This window comes from Chanos chanos, chromosome 14 (assembly GCF_902362185.1).
Source record: "Chanos chanos chromosome 14, fChaCha1.1, whole genome shotgun sequence".
In the NCBI taxonomy this organism is placed as follows: domain Eukaryota; kingdom Metazoa; phylum Chordata; class Actinopteri; order Gonorynchiformes; family Chanidae; genus Chanos; species Chanos chanos.
In genome coordinates, this window is record NC_044508.1 from 4,551,798 (window position 1) to 4,568,972 (window position 17,175).

General features: G+C 43.4%; 1 protein-coding gene across 1 annotated transcript in view; it reads left to right on the forward strand.

The window, feature by feature from the left end:
- The first annotated feature begins 12,141 nt into the window (after positions 1–12,141).
- The window catches only part of fam222aa (family with sequence similarity 222 member Aa), a 54,032-nt gene continuing 48,998 nt past the window's right edge, over positions 12,142–17,175 (forward strand). The window contains exon 1 of the mRNA XM_030791023.1: positions 12,142–12,157. The gene's annotated coding sequence lies outside the window, so the exon portion shown is untranslated. The remainder of the gene's footprint in view (positions 12,158–17,175) is intronic.

The window sequence follows — 17,175 nt, forward strand, 5'->3', positions numbered from 1 at the left end:
CGATAATTACATCCACTTTCCCTTTCCGTTCACTTGTTAAAATAGTTCATCGGGGGAACTGCTACCACGTTGCGCTGACTCAGCGCTGTACTCTTAGACATGTCCTACACAATGTTTTGCGTTCCTGAAAGACATACATTTAATAACAACATCACAAAATGACTGTGTAAATATGGGCTAGCGTACAGTTTTCCCTTTCCTTTACAGTTCTTCATCCATCTTTACGTTCCCCCATCAATCTCCACTTCCCCTCTGGGTTTTTTGGGGGGGTGGGGCGGGGGTGGGGGGGGTGTCCGTCCTTTTGTGATTAACATACTCAGAGCATCGCACCTGTCTGCTTGTTGCTGATTAGGCTCCACGTAGCTTGTAATGTCAAGCAATTTTATAACAATTTCTGCAACATGTCCCGAAAACAGAGGACCTACGGGTTCTTCATGCCACCCACGCTGAATACCATTCGCTGTCACTGAGAGCTTTCACCTCCGCGAATGAGTGGCACCAACGGTCGTGTTTGATTTTTCGGGGTTAATTACTCTGTTGGCTTGTTTTAAGTTTATCTGGATAAACAAATCATGTTTATTATCACACACAGATAATTAAATGGACCAAACTATTTTTTATTGCTGTTGTTGTTGTTGTTGTTGATGTTGTTGTTCCTCACACCCACCTCCTCTTCTCCCCCACTCTTCTATCCCTCTCTCCTCTCTCTCTCCTCTCTCTCTCTCTCCCCTCTAATGAAACAGTCTCTCTCTCTTCGTTCTCCCGAAGTGTTCTTCACTTTGACGAGTGTCATCTCTAAAACACCGTCGTCATGGTAACGGCAGACTCATTACGGTTAATCCACTAATTGCTAACTGCCGCCGCGATTGGTCGTAATTACCTCGGGGACGCGCTTAACCCTTCGGTTGGTATGCAGAGCAGTTCCTCTCTCTGCCGCAACACATAAAAGGCTGGTAATTTAGCACAATGCTCTTTAAATGTACCCACTCAACCACCCCCCCCACCCCCCACCCCCCCACCCCCATCCCACACACCCTCCAACCCCCTTCTCCCATTCTGCTCTTCCCAAAGGTCTGCCTCCCATCTCCAGAAACCCATCTAGCATTTTGTTATCAAGGCCGGTTGTCATGGTGATTAATCGTCACGTTTTCGGTCAGCAGTTTTATTTTTTGGTTTTTTTTTTCCCCTCTAGTCAGATGAGCCCCGATGTTTGTTTGTTAATGGGGCGATAAACAACGAGGATGTCGAGGGGTTTTTTTTTTCAGCACCGCCGTGGCTTTTCCTTCATCACCTGGGCCACACGTAGCAATGCGAGACACGACTGGGGTTTTTTTTTCTTTCTTTCTTTCGTCCAACCAACAATTAGAGACGAAAAGAAAGAAAACTACCAGAGACCATAAAATAACAAACCTGCTGTATACCATGTACATTCCCCTGGTTAATTTGCAGAGGAAAATTCCTTTGTTTTATTTACGATGTGGGCAGATTCTCAAACGTGTCAGGAGAATAGTAAAAATGAGCCTTAAATTGGTTTGTTTGTAAAACAGGGGTTGAAAAATTTGCCACTGTAAAAAAAAAAAAAAAAAAATAGAGTATGACAACAATCGTATCCACAAAGAACATACCACACAGTTACAAAGGGCTTTCGAAAAACACATGCTTAAAAACACATTAAAAGAACATCAAATGGATGAAATGACTGTTTGTATCGTCTTAACATCGGTTTTCTTTTCTTAGTCCCGCCTTGGCCCCCCTCCTCCAAACTCCCAGCTGCAATTAGTGATATAGGCCTTGCCCTCACCTTCCATTGTTGAAAAGTCAGACAGTGTGAGAGAGAGAGAGTGTGTGTGTGTGTGTGTGTGTGTGTGTGTGTGTGTGGGCGAATGAGGTGAGGAGAGGAGAGTAGAGGAGGAGTTTTGTTGGTGGGGTTTGATGAAGATAACCCAGAGTCCTTTGAAGAGAGCTCGCCTGAAAGGCCGGGGAAGTAATCTGAGAAGTTCAGAGGAGGAAGGGGAAAAAATTGCCTTTAACCCAGAGGTGTAGGAAAGTGCTGTTTGTGTCCCATCTGTTCGGCTGCTTTCTATTAGATACAAGGGTTCTCTGAGGCCAATCTGAACAGACAGGCAGCCCACGGTGATACATGCGTCGCTTTTCAGGAACCTTCTGGGACAAAGACTCGACTCAAAAATGCAATTAATCGAAAAAAAAGAGAGAGCGTTGGTACCCTATCTTCTCTCATTCCCCTAAAGCGTATATTTGAAGTTTTGAGTTTTATCATTTATAAGGCTCTGCACCAAAGAGGCAAGCAAAATAAACGTTTAAACCAAAGTCGGAACATGAATGTCTAATTTGTATTTATTTATTTATTTATTTATTTAGTTATTTATTTATTTAGTTATTTATGTACTCATTTCATTTTGGTTTCTGGCAGAACATGCTAGCTGATTGAGCTGATTTTTTTTTTTTGACCACACACCGGAGAGAAAAGGCAGCTCTGGCCCCTATTGTCGTCTGAGTCTCTTAGCAGCCGGCACTATTAAACCCCTGGACCCTTTCACAAGACTGTGTAAAGTGGCTTGGCTGGCTTTCTTAACTTTCAGCCCTTTCCCCTCCGCGGGATTAGCATAACAGGAGCCAGAAGGGACAGCGGTTGCCGGGGCAACGGATTGCCACCATTTGCAGTTGGAGTAGAGGTGTCAATAGCAGAAGCTGAAACCTCGAGCATCGGGTTAAAATACAGGCCCAGAGGGCCTCTAGACTGGAAAGAGAGAGAGAGAGAGAGAGAGAGAGAGAGAGAGATTTGACAGCTGATTACACAGGCTTGATAGAAACAGGTGATTCACATTCTACATCTATATTATCTATCTCATATTTCTGATTGTCTTTTGTGCCCATATTATGGGGACGAAAATGTGTTTCAGAGTCACTGATAAAAAGGTTACCCAGGCTGAGCGAATCATCGCAACGTTTGATAACGTAGCTGTGACTCACGAGAACGCTCCTCTCCGCGGACTCGCGTATTTTCAATGGCAAGAAATGCATTGCTAGTTGGTTAAGTTTAACTCACGTTAGCATCATTGCGCTAGAAGATGAGAACAGTCCGGCTGCCCTCTGTGGACTGAGACAGCTCAAAGTGTAATCAGATCCAGCTTGAGTTGTCCGATAGAGTGAAAAGAAAATTCACTGGCAAGACACTGCATAAGCAAGAAATGTGAAACGGAGACAGTGCTGGGTTTTTTTTTTTGGGGGGGGGGGGGGGTGGGGGGGGGTGTTCTTTTTTAAATGACTTGCAATCTCAGAGATGCTCAGACAGAGAGAGAGAGAGAGAGAAAGAGAGAGAGCGAGAGAGAGAGAGAGAGAGAGAGAGAGATAACAGATGCTGCTTTTTAAGGCTTTCTCTTTGTGTTAACACACAAGGGGGAGAAAAAAGAGACAGAAACATAACTAACAACCATTTAAGCAGACCGAGTGGCCTTGTACAGAAGCTAATTAAGGAGAGGTGAGAGTTGGGGGAAGGGACAGAGGGCCCCCCCCCCCCCATTCCCACCCCATCCCCGTCACACCCGAGGTATTAGCGAATAATAATGGCCGTATTGAGAGAGACACAACTGCGGACAAATTGATTTTCAGGTGTGAAGCAGACAGTCGTTTTGGGCCGCCACAACACCTACCTGCTTCTCTGCACAGACAGAGCACTAATTTTAGAGTCAAAAAGGAAATGAATGTGAAATGGGGAGGGGGTGGGTGGGGGGGACAAGGAAAGGGAACATTTTAGGAGAAATAAGAGGGGCGGGGGTCTTAAGGGTGAAAAGATGAAAGGAAAAGGGGAGAGAGAGACAGAGACAGAGAGAGAGAGAGAGAGAGAGAGAGAGAGAGAGAGAGAGAGAGAAGGAAGATATATGATTACCAGTGTGAGGGCTAGCTGGAGGAGAGTGGCTAACCATTGCTCATGCCAGCTGTGAAACAAATGGTGTTGAAATTGCATGATACTGTGCAGAGGGAAAAAGACAGGGGATTTGCACACAAAGGCTGACTGACAGATGGAGAGGGGAGGAGAGGCAGCCAACCTTTAAGAAAAAGAGAGAGCGAGAGAGAGAGAGAGAAAGAGAGAGAAGAGACAGTAAAATGGCAAGTTAGATTAATAGATAGGCGAAGCTTCGCAGTGGAAACCGGAGGATAATTCAGTAGAATTAGGCCAAGAGATTTCTCAGGGTCACAAATGAGCAGGTGCACGCCAGGCAAACGCGGCACAAAAAAAAAAACCAAAACGTTCACATGAATATTGGAAATATCTAGATACAAATCAGTGACAGACAGCAGTCCTGCCCGAAAGAAAACCAGACAGACAAAGCCAGAGAGAGAGTGAGAGAGAGAGAGAGCGAGAGAGAGAGCGAGAGAGAGAGACAGGCTGAGTAACAGCCATCAGCATCTGTTTGACAGAAAAAGAGAGACAGTATCTTCCTAACATTACTAAGTCTGCGACTTTGAGAGAGGCGTGTGACCGTGGAGTCAGCCATAGAAATGAACACCTGGTTCTTATCGTGCTAAAAGCTTCTCTCTGGGTCTCTCTCTCTCTCTCTCTCTCTCTCTCTCTGCTCTCTGTTTTTTTTTTCCTTCTGTGGCACAGCATAAGCTGAATAGCAATAAAAAAAACACTTTCAGAGTCAATTATATCCTGAGAATGGGAAATGGATTCTTTAATTGTGCAGCTTTCCATTTTGTAACCTTTCTAATTGCACGCTGCTTACATCAGCTGGGATGCCCCCGCCCTCCCCGCCCTTTGTGCGTTTGATTGCATGTTTCTTTTTAACAGAGGCTTTTTCCCGCGCCCACATTTTTTAGACGGTTCGGTTCCCCCACCCCTGCCGAACTCCGCTCAAAAAAACGACGCGTATCCAGCACAACGCCGTGGCGCCGCGTCGGGTCCGTCTTTTTTTTTTTTTTTTTTTGTTTAGGTCGACTCCTTTGTGGTCAAAAATTTCTTAAAAATGAATTTTCTGACGCATTGAGTTTTGATTCATGTTCCTCAAAATCTCTTCAAAAATGTAAGAGAGGTCATGCGGGTTTTTATTATGTCCCAAAAGGGAGATATATATATATATATATATATATAGAGAGAGTTTTTTTTTTTTACCTCAAAATCGTTTTCTAATTTGGAGACAAAAGTGGTGTGTATTTGAGTTATTTTTAAAGCACGTAAGTGAATGAGTTAAACTATATTTGGGGGTTCCTGTGATCGAGAATGTTAAATGTAAATGTTAAATTGAACTCCCACAGTTTACTCACACACACATCTACAGTGCAGGACAGTTTACTCACACACACCTACAGTGCAGGACAGTTTACTCACACACACATACAGTGCAGGACAGTTTACTCATACACACATACAGTGCAGGACAGTTTACTCACACACACATACAGTGCAGGACAGTTTACTCACTCACACATCTACAGTGCAGGACAGTTTACTCACACACACATACAGTGCAGGACAGTTTACTCACACACACATACAGTGCAGGACAGTTTACTCACACACACATCTACAGTGCAGGACAGTTTACTCACACACACATACAGTGCAGGTGCTTGGCGTAACTAAATGTGCTAGATGTGTTGACCCGGAGCTCAAGTCAAGGTGACTGATGCGGGACACGAGGTGAGGTGTGCAGGCAACGATCACTCTCATTCTCAGTCCTCAGGGGTCACCTCCAAGGGTCAGAGGTCCTGTTATGTAGTGAGCTAGATCTACGTGAATAACACACCTTCCTGATTGCGTCGGCCCGCACGAAAATGCAGGACACGTAGAGTTACAAAAAAAAAAAAGAAAGAAAGAAAGAAAAAGTCTGGGCTAGGCCCACTCACCTCCGCCGACACAACAGCAGCGCAGAGGAGGGACATACCAGATTACAGATGTTACAAATTAGGGAGAAACAGAGGGAGGGGCCATGGATTTGTTCTTAGTTTATAATTTCATATATATCGAGACAAATCAATAATACTGTGGCTGTCAATGTGACAATTTTACAGTTTTGTTATGATAAATTTAAGTTTGCCTCACCATGGTAACTTGGAAGAGGAGATGACTTATGCTCCCTTAAGTCTCCCTTCAGTCAACCCAGGGATCTCCCCATCAGAGATCCCTCTCTGGAGAGAGAGAGAGAGAAAGCGAGAGTGAGAGAGAGAGAGTGAGTGGGAGACAGAGAGAGGGAGAGAAGGAGAGAGAGACAGAAAGAGAGAGAGACAGAGACAGAGAGACGGAGAGAGAGAGAGTTAGGATCTGTAAGAACTGATGGTTCTCTCTCAGGTGAAGGTCCTAAACAGAGCAGAGCTGAGTTTTCTCCTGAAACTGATGAGACAGTAATCCTCCTCTTGCCTTTACTCTAACCAAACACAGACAGACAACAGTGAATACGATGCCTGAAAAACAGCACAACTACAAACACTGACATTCCTACTATAACTAAACAGATAAAGAGATAGAGAGAGAGTGTGAGAGAGAGAGAGAGAGAGAGAGGGAGGGAAAGAGAGAGAAGGAGGGATAGATAGAAGTGACAATGTTACTACAGCTGAAAAAAGTTGCAGTTTAGTTTAGTTGGTAAAAATGGAAGTTGGAGACACTGGCATTTGAACATTAAAATTCTGTTACTTGTCATTTCTGTTTTTTCTGTCTTTTTTTTATGTTGTTCCTCTGGTGCACAATTGTTCAGTTCACTGGAGACTCTCTCAACAAAAAATCTGTTCAAAGAAGTAGTTGTTTTCACAGCCCAGTTCAACCGTTACTTTTCACAATTTGTAAACACTTTTATTAATTTATTTTTATGATAGCATAACCAGCAACACTTTCTGCTTCAGGGGCGCCGGTCCAGTCTGTCCATGTAGTTTGGAGTTTGCTTTAGTGGACGTGGGCGAGAGTTTTTTTGACCTGTCTGGACCACCAGTACGCACACGTCAGAGTCAGGGACAGGCTGGCATTGTCGGAGAGAGGAAGGCGATGGTGATGGAGCACTTCTGAAGAAAAGGTGAGAGTGGACTGGTTTTGGCAGCACTGTTTAGAACAGCTGCTCAGCTTTTCTGAGACCAAACATACACGCAGACACACACAAACACACGCAGACACACACACACACACAGCAAAATACAAATGTGTTTTTTCGCCAGTTGCACGTTACAAACAGGAGTCAGACAATTGCCACCAAAATCAAAGAGCACAGCTGCGGCTGAAAGCACCAAGAGAGTTTTACTTTCTTTTCTTTCTTTCTCTCTATTTTTTTTTTTTTTTTTAAAAAAAGAGCTATCAGGCTATGATAGGATTTGCCAAATCCTTCAATATCTTAATCATGACTGATTACAGTCTGTATGACAACAATAGAATTGTGAATCAACCCCCCCCCCCAAAAAAAAACCCAGACTTTACGCCTCTGTGACTAAGCTAACCCAGGATGTCTCTTTCCCTTGGAGCCCATGTACCAGGGTCTCATTGGTGCTCTTATTAAGCGAGTGTCTCACAGAGACAGATTGCTATTGACACAGGACGCAATCTCACATCCTGCCGTCTGGTTCCTGGCCGCAGATAAAAGCCTGAGAGCCTGGCTCCTGGTTTTGTTTTTTTTGTTTTTTTCTTTTACGACCCAGGTGGTTCCCACTGGGTTCTCCCACCTAAAGGCACAGGAACTGCACCTAGCATGAGTCCTCCTCATTTCAGTCAGACTCGCGGCTAACGGCACACAGACAACAGGAAACAGGCAGGAGGAACAAAGAGAAAGTCATCGTTTATTCAAGATCTAAAGCATAATACACCTTTGTGTGTGAGCACGAATTTGTGCATGTGTGTGTGTGTGTGTGTGTGTGTGTGTGTGTGTGTGTGTGTGTGTGTGTGTGTGAGTGACTGAACGTGAAAGAACAATCCAGAACAAAGGTAAATAACACAATAACGTTAACCCAGGTAATAGCATGCTGTAACCACTTGTCATAACTTGATGTGTTCTTTTAACAACTAAACTGTATCAGTGTCTAGACAATTTTCTTTGTCGTTTGAAAAGCAAAACTGTTTCGAATGTAGACAAGCTTTTACAAAAACAAGACTTTTGAGGCTCACGCTTCATGTCACGTCTAGAAAAAAAAAGGAAAAGAAAAAAAAATCGCTCAGGGCACCACATATCTGGGCACTGCACTGAGAATTAGTCTACCTCATTTATCGGTTTGTTTGTTTGTTTGTTTAGACATGCATTTATCCATATGCTGATCTATTTGTTCAAAGTGAGATGCCTAATGACTGATGGAAAATTTCATCGGTTCCACTAATCAGTGCTCGTGTTATGTTGTGTGTTAGTGTCAGTATTGAATAGAGTAGACTAGCTGATTTCTGTGGGGGAAAGTGCATCTTTGACCTCCACTACCATGGCCTAAGGCAAGTAGAGATGCACGCCATCTGAAATGAGCTAATGCATTTTTGATTTCTGGAAAGCTCCTCAAAAACGTAAGAACACAACCCCCCCCCCACTCCCCCAATCCCCCTGTCCGTGTCCATGCTCTCATCAGATTATATCCGCGGCTTTTTTTTTTAATCATATCATTTTGCCCTTGCCCTCCACTGTGTGTTCCACCTCTCTCTCTCTCTCTCTCTCTCCCCCCCTTCACTCTTTCTCACTCACTCACATTACGCACACACACACACACACACACACACACACACACACACACACTGTGTCCTCTAAGCACTTGACACCTTTTCAGATTCCTCCCTGCCCTGTCCGTTGGCAGTCAGGGCATATTTCACCCGGGGGCACGATGCACTGATCTCAGTCTATCGATGGCAGATAAATCAATGTTATCTCTTTTTTCCATTCCTCTGCGGGCATTGATTTTTCTTTCTTTTTTTTTTTTTTCTTCCCTCTCTTAACTGTTACCTTGCTGTTTGTGACGACTCCAACTTCGCTCAATTAAACCCACTTCACTTTGCCCCAGGAACAAATTGTAACAGGACACAGCCCGTAGCTTTGGAAAGGAGAGACTAGAAATGAACCTGAGACAGACAAAACCCTTTTTTTATTATTATTATGAGATCCTCTGCATAAAATCTATTTATAGAAGAGATTAAGAGAAATACTGTAAAGCAAGTGTTACTTCAAATGGTTTCCATCAACCTTTAAACTGGTAACCGGAGATATTCTTTTTTTTTTATGTCTGTATCACTTTTAAAGTGTTGCGACTATTGCTTTTTAGAACAAACTAGACGGCGTGTCCTTGGACAGCGCAGAGAATGATCAATCACATTCTGTAAAACCGTCATTATTAATAAACTGCGTGCTTTGCCATATAAAACTGAGACAACAAAGTCAATTCCATTTCAAACGTATGTCATCCTCAACATCACACAGTGCCGTTTTAACTCTAAAAACAGGTATGAGCGAATTCACTGATGGGGCCTGCGATAATCTGTCCCTGAAGGTTCAGGTTCTGCCACCCATAGTGATGGGAAGACCCCTGGAGCATTATCCAGGGGGGTGGGGGTAGGGGAGGGGGGCGACTGGGGGCGGGGGCTCTCAGAAATCCATCAGCAGCCAGGTCACCAATTTCACTCTATCTAATCGCCCACATCTGCCCTGCGGCTCCTTCACGGTCAGCCTTGCCTTTCCCTCGGCCCTGTCAGAGACACTAAGAGCCCAGTACAGAGGCCATCATCGCCGTAGAAAAACTGACCAAAAAACAAAACGAAAGGACTCAAGTATTTTCCACGGAGCAACTTTGAGATCCCTTAACGTTCCACGGGAATTCGTTTGAAATGCGGCTTACGACTTCATAGATCTGTCTCCGTCCCAAAGGACATTTGTCACAATGGATTTAATTTCATTTTCCAACCCCCCCCCCCCCCCCCAAGTTGTGAATCAGTGCATTTCTGTTCTGCTGTGGACGGGTTGTTTGTAATTAATTTAAAAGGCAAGGCTGAGCGGGGCTCTGGCAGGCGTTAGATGGGACATGTGAACGGGGGCAGTTGATCAGGTGGTGCGATAAGCAGATGACTAAACAAATATTCAGAGCGTGTTTTACTCGGCTTTGATTAGACTAGGTCCCAATTTGCAGTAGGACAGGACACAAGCACCAAGCTGATCCCTTAGGCTTGGAGGATGTGGATGAATATATATGTAGATTTAAAAAAAAAAAAAAAGAAAGAAAGAAAAAGATGAATAATTTATGCAGCAGAACTTGCATAAGCAAAATGTCAACTTCAAGATCAGAGAATATGAATTTTCTGTTGGATGAATTATGATGTAGTGCTTCAAGAATTGCTTTGTTATTTTGTAATAGATCCTGTCTTCAATATTCTAAAGACATCACACGTCACATTAAAAAGTTTCTGTCAGACAAATGACTGCATAGCTCACCAAGACAAATGTTAAAACAAACAAACATCAGCTCTCAGAATATGGAATCTGGCTTTTGCAGACGAATGACATGCAAACAACCAACGCCTCCTTAAATTCAAGGTACACATTTAAGGGGGAGTTAGCAGACTAGCGTTCTACCTCACAGTTTACTCAAGATGAGCGAGTCGGAGATGTCTGACAGTAGTCATAGCATTTACAAAGTCAGTACTTACATCGGTGTGCGTAAAAATTCGAATATACGAATATAAAAGCACTAATTTGTACAATAATGCAGTTGCAAGGTTTTATGTATAAGCATCGGCCAGCGGAGAATTAGCAACAAAAACGCAAAAGCATGTGCCGCACTCAGTATGAAATTTTGACGCTTTAAAGCAGAGTTTAACCTAATCTGCGGACTGAGAGTGCGTGATAACTCACTCACTGATTTTTCTAGACATTTATGTTCTCTTGTTGTTAGTAGTTTCAACTGTTTAACTCACTCATTGATCTTTCTAGACATTTATGCTCTGCGTTGTTAGTCGTTTCAAGCTTCATTTATATCATAATCAACGTGGTTTCAAACATGATGTTTAGACGCTGACAGCGTCACCGTGGTAACAACCCTCAATTACCCATGATTGGCCGACCCGTGGGAATGTTTAAATTCCCTCTGTGCACTGATTGGTTGGTGGGCGGTCTGTGGAACCGTGAGAGTCTGCACCGTTCCGGGTTATTGTCAGTTTCAGCAGCCCGGACGAAGGGGAGAAGCTGAATGCCTGTGTGCGCGCTGAGAGCTGTCGAATACAGCCAAACTATTCATTTGATATAATCATCTTTCGATTAGTATTTACGTTAAAAAAAACGGGACGAGAATTTGTAACCTTCGGAGGATACATACTACTGAACATCAGAGTTAAAATCGCGACGAAGAAGGGTTTCCGAAAACGGAATGCAAGCACGGCCACTTGGAAGTGCAGACAAACGGTGATTTCTCGTCCGAATTAAACACCCTCTATTAAATTCAGGCACCTGCGGTGTATTCAAACGGATAAAGCCTTAAAACGTGTTGAATGACTAAGAGATTTCAACAACCCAAGATATTTTATAGCCTACTATTGATTGCACGCGAAAGCCTCTATGCTGTGCTGATTAAGAAGATTGCGAGTCGCAATTAATTAAATCGTTGGAGCACTTATTTATTTATATAATCTGTGTCAATTGTGTTGGAGAATAGCTGTCATTTTGATGAAAGAGTTTTCCATTTTCTAACAAGCCTTATTTTGGAAATAACTCCCGGGAATCAACGGATAACAGTGAGACAGACGGAATCGCTTCGATACTTTGCAGAGGAGGGCGAAAGGTTGCGAATGCTTGGCTGAGCTCGCAATTAACGGAGACCGACTGACACAAAACGTTCCCGGAATTGCTAACGTCGTTCATACCCATTTCCCACTCGTACCACAATAAAACAAAGGCAAGATATTGGGGAAATATAGCGGAAACAATCACATTTGGATAACTACATTCCCAGGGAAAGAAAAAATCAGCGTAAGAGGTTCCTCTATGGGATTTGACTATTTGTCCGCTGAGAATGTACAAGAAATCTAAAAAGGAGGAATAAACTCGTTACTAATATTTGTAAAGGATTATTCACATTCCATTTTATTCTCTTGTCAACGGGATGTTTAGCTTTTGAAATTCTCTCACGGCTGCAACGTCCCCGCAAGCTGATTGTCCGGCGTCAGAACCTGCATGGAAGTCTAGCCTTTGCAACAAAACAATTTATGGTAAATATCATTCATTTTCCCTTTATCTTCATCTCAATCTAGACAACGAAACTCGTTGGTCTAGGTCAGCACATTTACTTCAGCTGTGCCGCACTATCGCAATAACGACTTTGATGGCTGTTTAACAGCTCCGCGTAGACTGGCTGCGGTCGGTGTCGCACCATTGCATTTCAAGATAAGCGCTCGCTAGAAGGCGACATGTCGGCTGGTAATAAGTGAACGGCGAGTCGGGTTTTGGAGCTGGTTCTAAAAATTCATTTGAATAATGCCTTACTTGTTTTAGCAAATTTAACGATGCAGAAAGAAACTTTACGATGGGAAGTGTCCCGTATCAGACAGCGCATAGTCTACCTTTGTTTCTTTGCACTAGCCTACCTACAATAAAGGAAGTGTTGTAAAATGGATGTGTGGGCTAACAGTGGCCCCCAGGAACTCCTTTGATGTGCGTCACCGTATGCATGCTAAAGAATTTTCGACAATTAAATGTGCTGTCAGTAGCAGGTGATAGATGGTGTTCAAAGTAGATTTAAGCCCTCTTGGCAGGCGCGAGACTCGGAATTTCGACGTGAAATTCTGTCTCACGCAGTCCGTGTCATCTAATCGCTCTCCAACAATTGGAGAGGGTTGAATAGTTTCAGTCAGTCGCTTAGCTTGTTGTTTGACGTCTTTGCCTGTCTCTTAAATAGTCCATGAATGAGTGGATCGTGGCTTATGGAGATGTGTAAAACTTTGATCAGTAACTTTGCCTGAAGACTTGTGGTCCCACAGAAACATTTTATAGAGGCCAGAAAGTAGTAATGGATCCGTTTCTGTTAGTGTGTATCACTGAAGAGGCTTTTCCACATAAAGGCTTGACGGTTATCATTGTGGGTCTTGGATGTCAGTGAACAAGTGCTGTCTCTCTTCATGCATCATTTGTAGCCTTGAGCAGTTTCTAAGAACCGACGCTTTGCATACCCTATCTTTATACCATCTAATCTGGAAACGCACTTTTCAAAATTGGTTAAAGTACACCCCGGGGCGCATGTCTTTATTTGAGTGTATAATCGTTGACGGAGTTGGTAAAATAAATGTTTTTTTCTTGAAGAAACTAATGTGTTACAGACTATGGTTTGTTTTTGGACCTGAGAGGAAAGGCTTAACTTTCGGCCCCAACCCCAAATAATTTGTTTGCATTCATGCAGAACGTCTGGAAATCTGCAATGTAACTTAATAACAGAGATAAACAGGCCCGATTGACTTTTAGACATTTTTTTCCTGGTCTGAAAGCATAAGTTCCCGGGCCAAGTGCACCCCCAAACTCTCAAACACTTTCCCCCCGTCACTGTTGGGAATCCACTGAAAATGATGATAACCGCGTTTCTTCACGGTGGACCTTTCTGTTGCAAGTCATCACTTTAAGAGCTTAACGTTCTTTCTCAGCTCGGCTAAGGTACGCAGGCCACTACCTCGGGGCTTTGGCAAGCTCATTAAGCTACAATACGGGCGCTCCGCAATCGAGAACCCGGCTCTACTGGCCCGCAGAGGCAGCACCTGTCGCGGAGCTTGCGCCTTTCTATTGAATAAAACATCCGTTGATGTATGAGATGGAGGCATCACCCGAGGGGGGAGAACCGCCTCGTTTCCTTCACCACACTGCACTTCCATGACCCGCTGAGCAAATTGTGCCTGTATTAGCTCTGTGGCAGCCTCTCGCCTAAACAAATAGTTCTCCGAGCATAATATTACCGTTAACACAGCCTGGCTTCCCGTCCAGGGGGTTGTAGAGCCTTGGGGTGGATACAATAGCTAAGGTTTAATGTAGGTCACTGTTGAGTGTAGCAACCCCCCCCCCCCCCTTATTATTTTCACTTTTGCTGAGGTTTGCGACTTATACTGCTTCTTGGATGATTCTGAGGCATACATAAACCATGTCCTTTTTTGGAGATTGGACAGTGATTTAATAAATACGATGTTGTCTCATTAAGTGAGTGTTCGGCAGAGATGTCATAGCTGGAAATGAGGCCTGCATCGGTAAACCAATTCTGACGATGTTTTGGAAGGACAGCGCGACTATGAAACTCATCCAAAAATACGGCTTATTCTGTGTCAGCGATTTAGTAGCCTTTTAATGGATGAAAACAATTTCATCCAAAGTTCAGACTCCAAAAGTTATATTTTACGGGAAATATCTTAATTATGAGTTCTAATAAGAGTGGGATTTTAAGGCGCAGTAATAAAGGTATATTGACGTCCCACGGTTATGCATTTTTATGTCGGAGCGGCAGATATTGATGGATAGTTTAATTTCGCGGGGATATTATTAAGGAACTCAAAGGAAGCTCGAGCTCTCGCTCAATTTGAATACGGAGATAAAATTTCAGATTGATTGATTGATAGCCCCAGGGAGGAAAGACTGTACCCTTTTTCTTATTAAAAACTGCAGCCGACTGAGATTACGCAGACTTTTCTCATGAATATCTTCATATTGGTGGCCTAAATGGTAGCCTAAAAGTTTAATTTCCTGCTCCCTGAATTAATTTCTTTTCTTGTCATTATGCTGCTGCGATTGTTTTGGTCTTCTAGTCACCTTATTGAACTTTGAAGCGAAATAACTTGCTCAAACTCTAAGCAAAGTAGTGTAATTCATCTTAAAGGTATCCAAATGAGGCAAGACACCAATCTTTGCCACTCAACAAAGTTAGCTAATTTATAAGCCGTGCTTAACTTTGAATTCCATTTGTATTAGGTGTCCACATTAACTCCAGAGGTATGATGTAGCCTAAGTGCTGTAGTAATGAAGAAAAGCATTAAGGGTGCAACGTTAAAACGCATTCCCACAGAAAATCTTCAGTTAATATGTAAAAGTTCGAAGGGACACTGAGTGCGGACATCCGTTCCCTTATGTTCCACATACAATTTCTGTGTAGCACAAAAAAAAGCAGAGATACAAGCACTGATTCGAGAAGGTGGTCCTAAAATGTGAAAACGAGCTTGCCAAGATGAGTCAATAAAGACATTGCCAGTTCCGCAGCTTGGTCTATATCAGGCAATCTTGTACTCAATCTGTTTATTTCCTTTGGTTGACTGGACAGGACCGGACATGGTCCTTGAACTTATCTCTCCAGAGTATCCAAACACTACCTCATTAGGCAAGGATCCAATCTCCAATCTCTCTCTCTCTCTCTCTCTCTCCGTCAGAGCAGTTTGCCGTGATCTGATAGCTTCCTCGCGCCGTCCGTCTTTTGATAGGAGAACAACGACCAGCACGAATAAGAGCCTTATCATAAAATGACAAACATCTTTAACGGGCGGTTGTACTCCTGTGATATCTCAGTTTTGGAATTGTTTGTGTTGTAATACTGAGCTCAAGGTCTCTACCGTTGGGAATTTGTGCTTTTCCGGCCGTCTGTGTATGTCGGGGAGGGTCAGTGGTGTGTAGCGGCCAAAGTTGGACAGCTTGTGGGGCGCTTAGCAAATAGTGCTTGATTTTGACCTTGTACCTGTTTCAGTGGCGCACCCCCCACCCCCCATCTGTAACATCTGTGTTGGTGTGTGCAGAAAACACAAACCGTTTCCAGCACCTTTGGCAAGGCCAAAATAACCAAAAAAAAAAAATCTTTCTACCAAGCCCGTTATTTACTGACCTCCAAATTCTGTGACCCGTGCCAGCTAAATCTGTTCTTACTGCTGAAAAGTCCTCATAGTTTGTTCTTCCAATGGATTACTTTGTGAGGCGTATAGATATTCACAGGGTGTTGCCAGAAGGAGAGAGAAAATTTCAGTCTCTTTGCAACAAGCAAAGTGCAGCAAAATGGATTACATTATTATTTCGTACGCTCCCCTGCAGTGCTTCCCCAGTGAGTATCGAGTTTTAAGGAGGCGGCATTGTTCTGGCTCCGCTATTATATCTCTACTCGCGGTAATCCCTCGCTTCTCGTCTCTTTTCCACCCTCCCTCCCTGTAACTGCTTGCACAATGCTAATATCCCCAACATCTGTGCGCCTAGAGCACCTGCAGTGGTAGTTGTCTTATGTACTCCTTTATAGCATTCCTGTCTTCCAGTTGTCGGTACATTAAATACTTAGGTCAACCAACGAACGCATTTCGTCTACGTACCTCTGGTATGTGAGATTGATTAAAACTGTCGGAAAGGAACTGTGTTTATGCAAATGCTGTCGTTTGCAAAATTAAAATGTGAGGTAATTAGTTGCGTGTGCTGCTGAGGTGTGCTCCAGCACCGTTGTGGTTTTAGTTGTTCGATTCTTGTATTTTTGCTTTCGCTTGAAACAGATGCTAGTTTTCATAGCCATGAATTTATGTATTTATTTATTTATTTATTTGCGCGTCTGTCATCAAGTTAATCGCTTGCTGTTTCGAATGAAGTTATCTTTGCGCTGACGTTTATTGTCGAACTGATGAGTGTGGGCTACATACAGACGTTCGTTGTTAATAACGACGTCTTGCTCTTTGAGTACGTTCAAATCTGGTTTTAAATACTTTACTGTGCGTGGTGGATGGTAATACATTCCCACGACTGGATTCTAATGTGTTAAGACGTCTCTAAAAAAGGACATTTCATGTCCTATCAAATTCTCTTCAAGTCTCGCAGACTCCCAAGAGACGGCCCTCAGGCATATTACCCCTCGTCAGAATGAGTGAAATACCCGTGGACGTGTTTGTCGTTTAAAAGCTTGAAGACGCAGCGGAGGGATGAGCTCCAGATTAAATGGGGTATGAATTAAGATCCACTTCTGAGGCTGCAATCACACATGCTGGCAGGTTTATGGGTAATCGACTGTGAGCGAACAGAAACACGTTGCTTACCACATACTACAGGGAGAGAGAGAGAGAGAGAGAGAGAGAGAGAGAGGATGTTGTTGGAGGAACAAATTGTTGATCCAAAGAAAAAAAGGATCTGTTGCTGGAAGGCAGGTCAGGATGATGTTTTGTTTGTAGCAGATGCTATGAAGGTCTACTGGAATGGATTCCATTGATCTTTTTCAGTGGGCATTGGGGAAGCAGAGCCACCAGAGCTG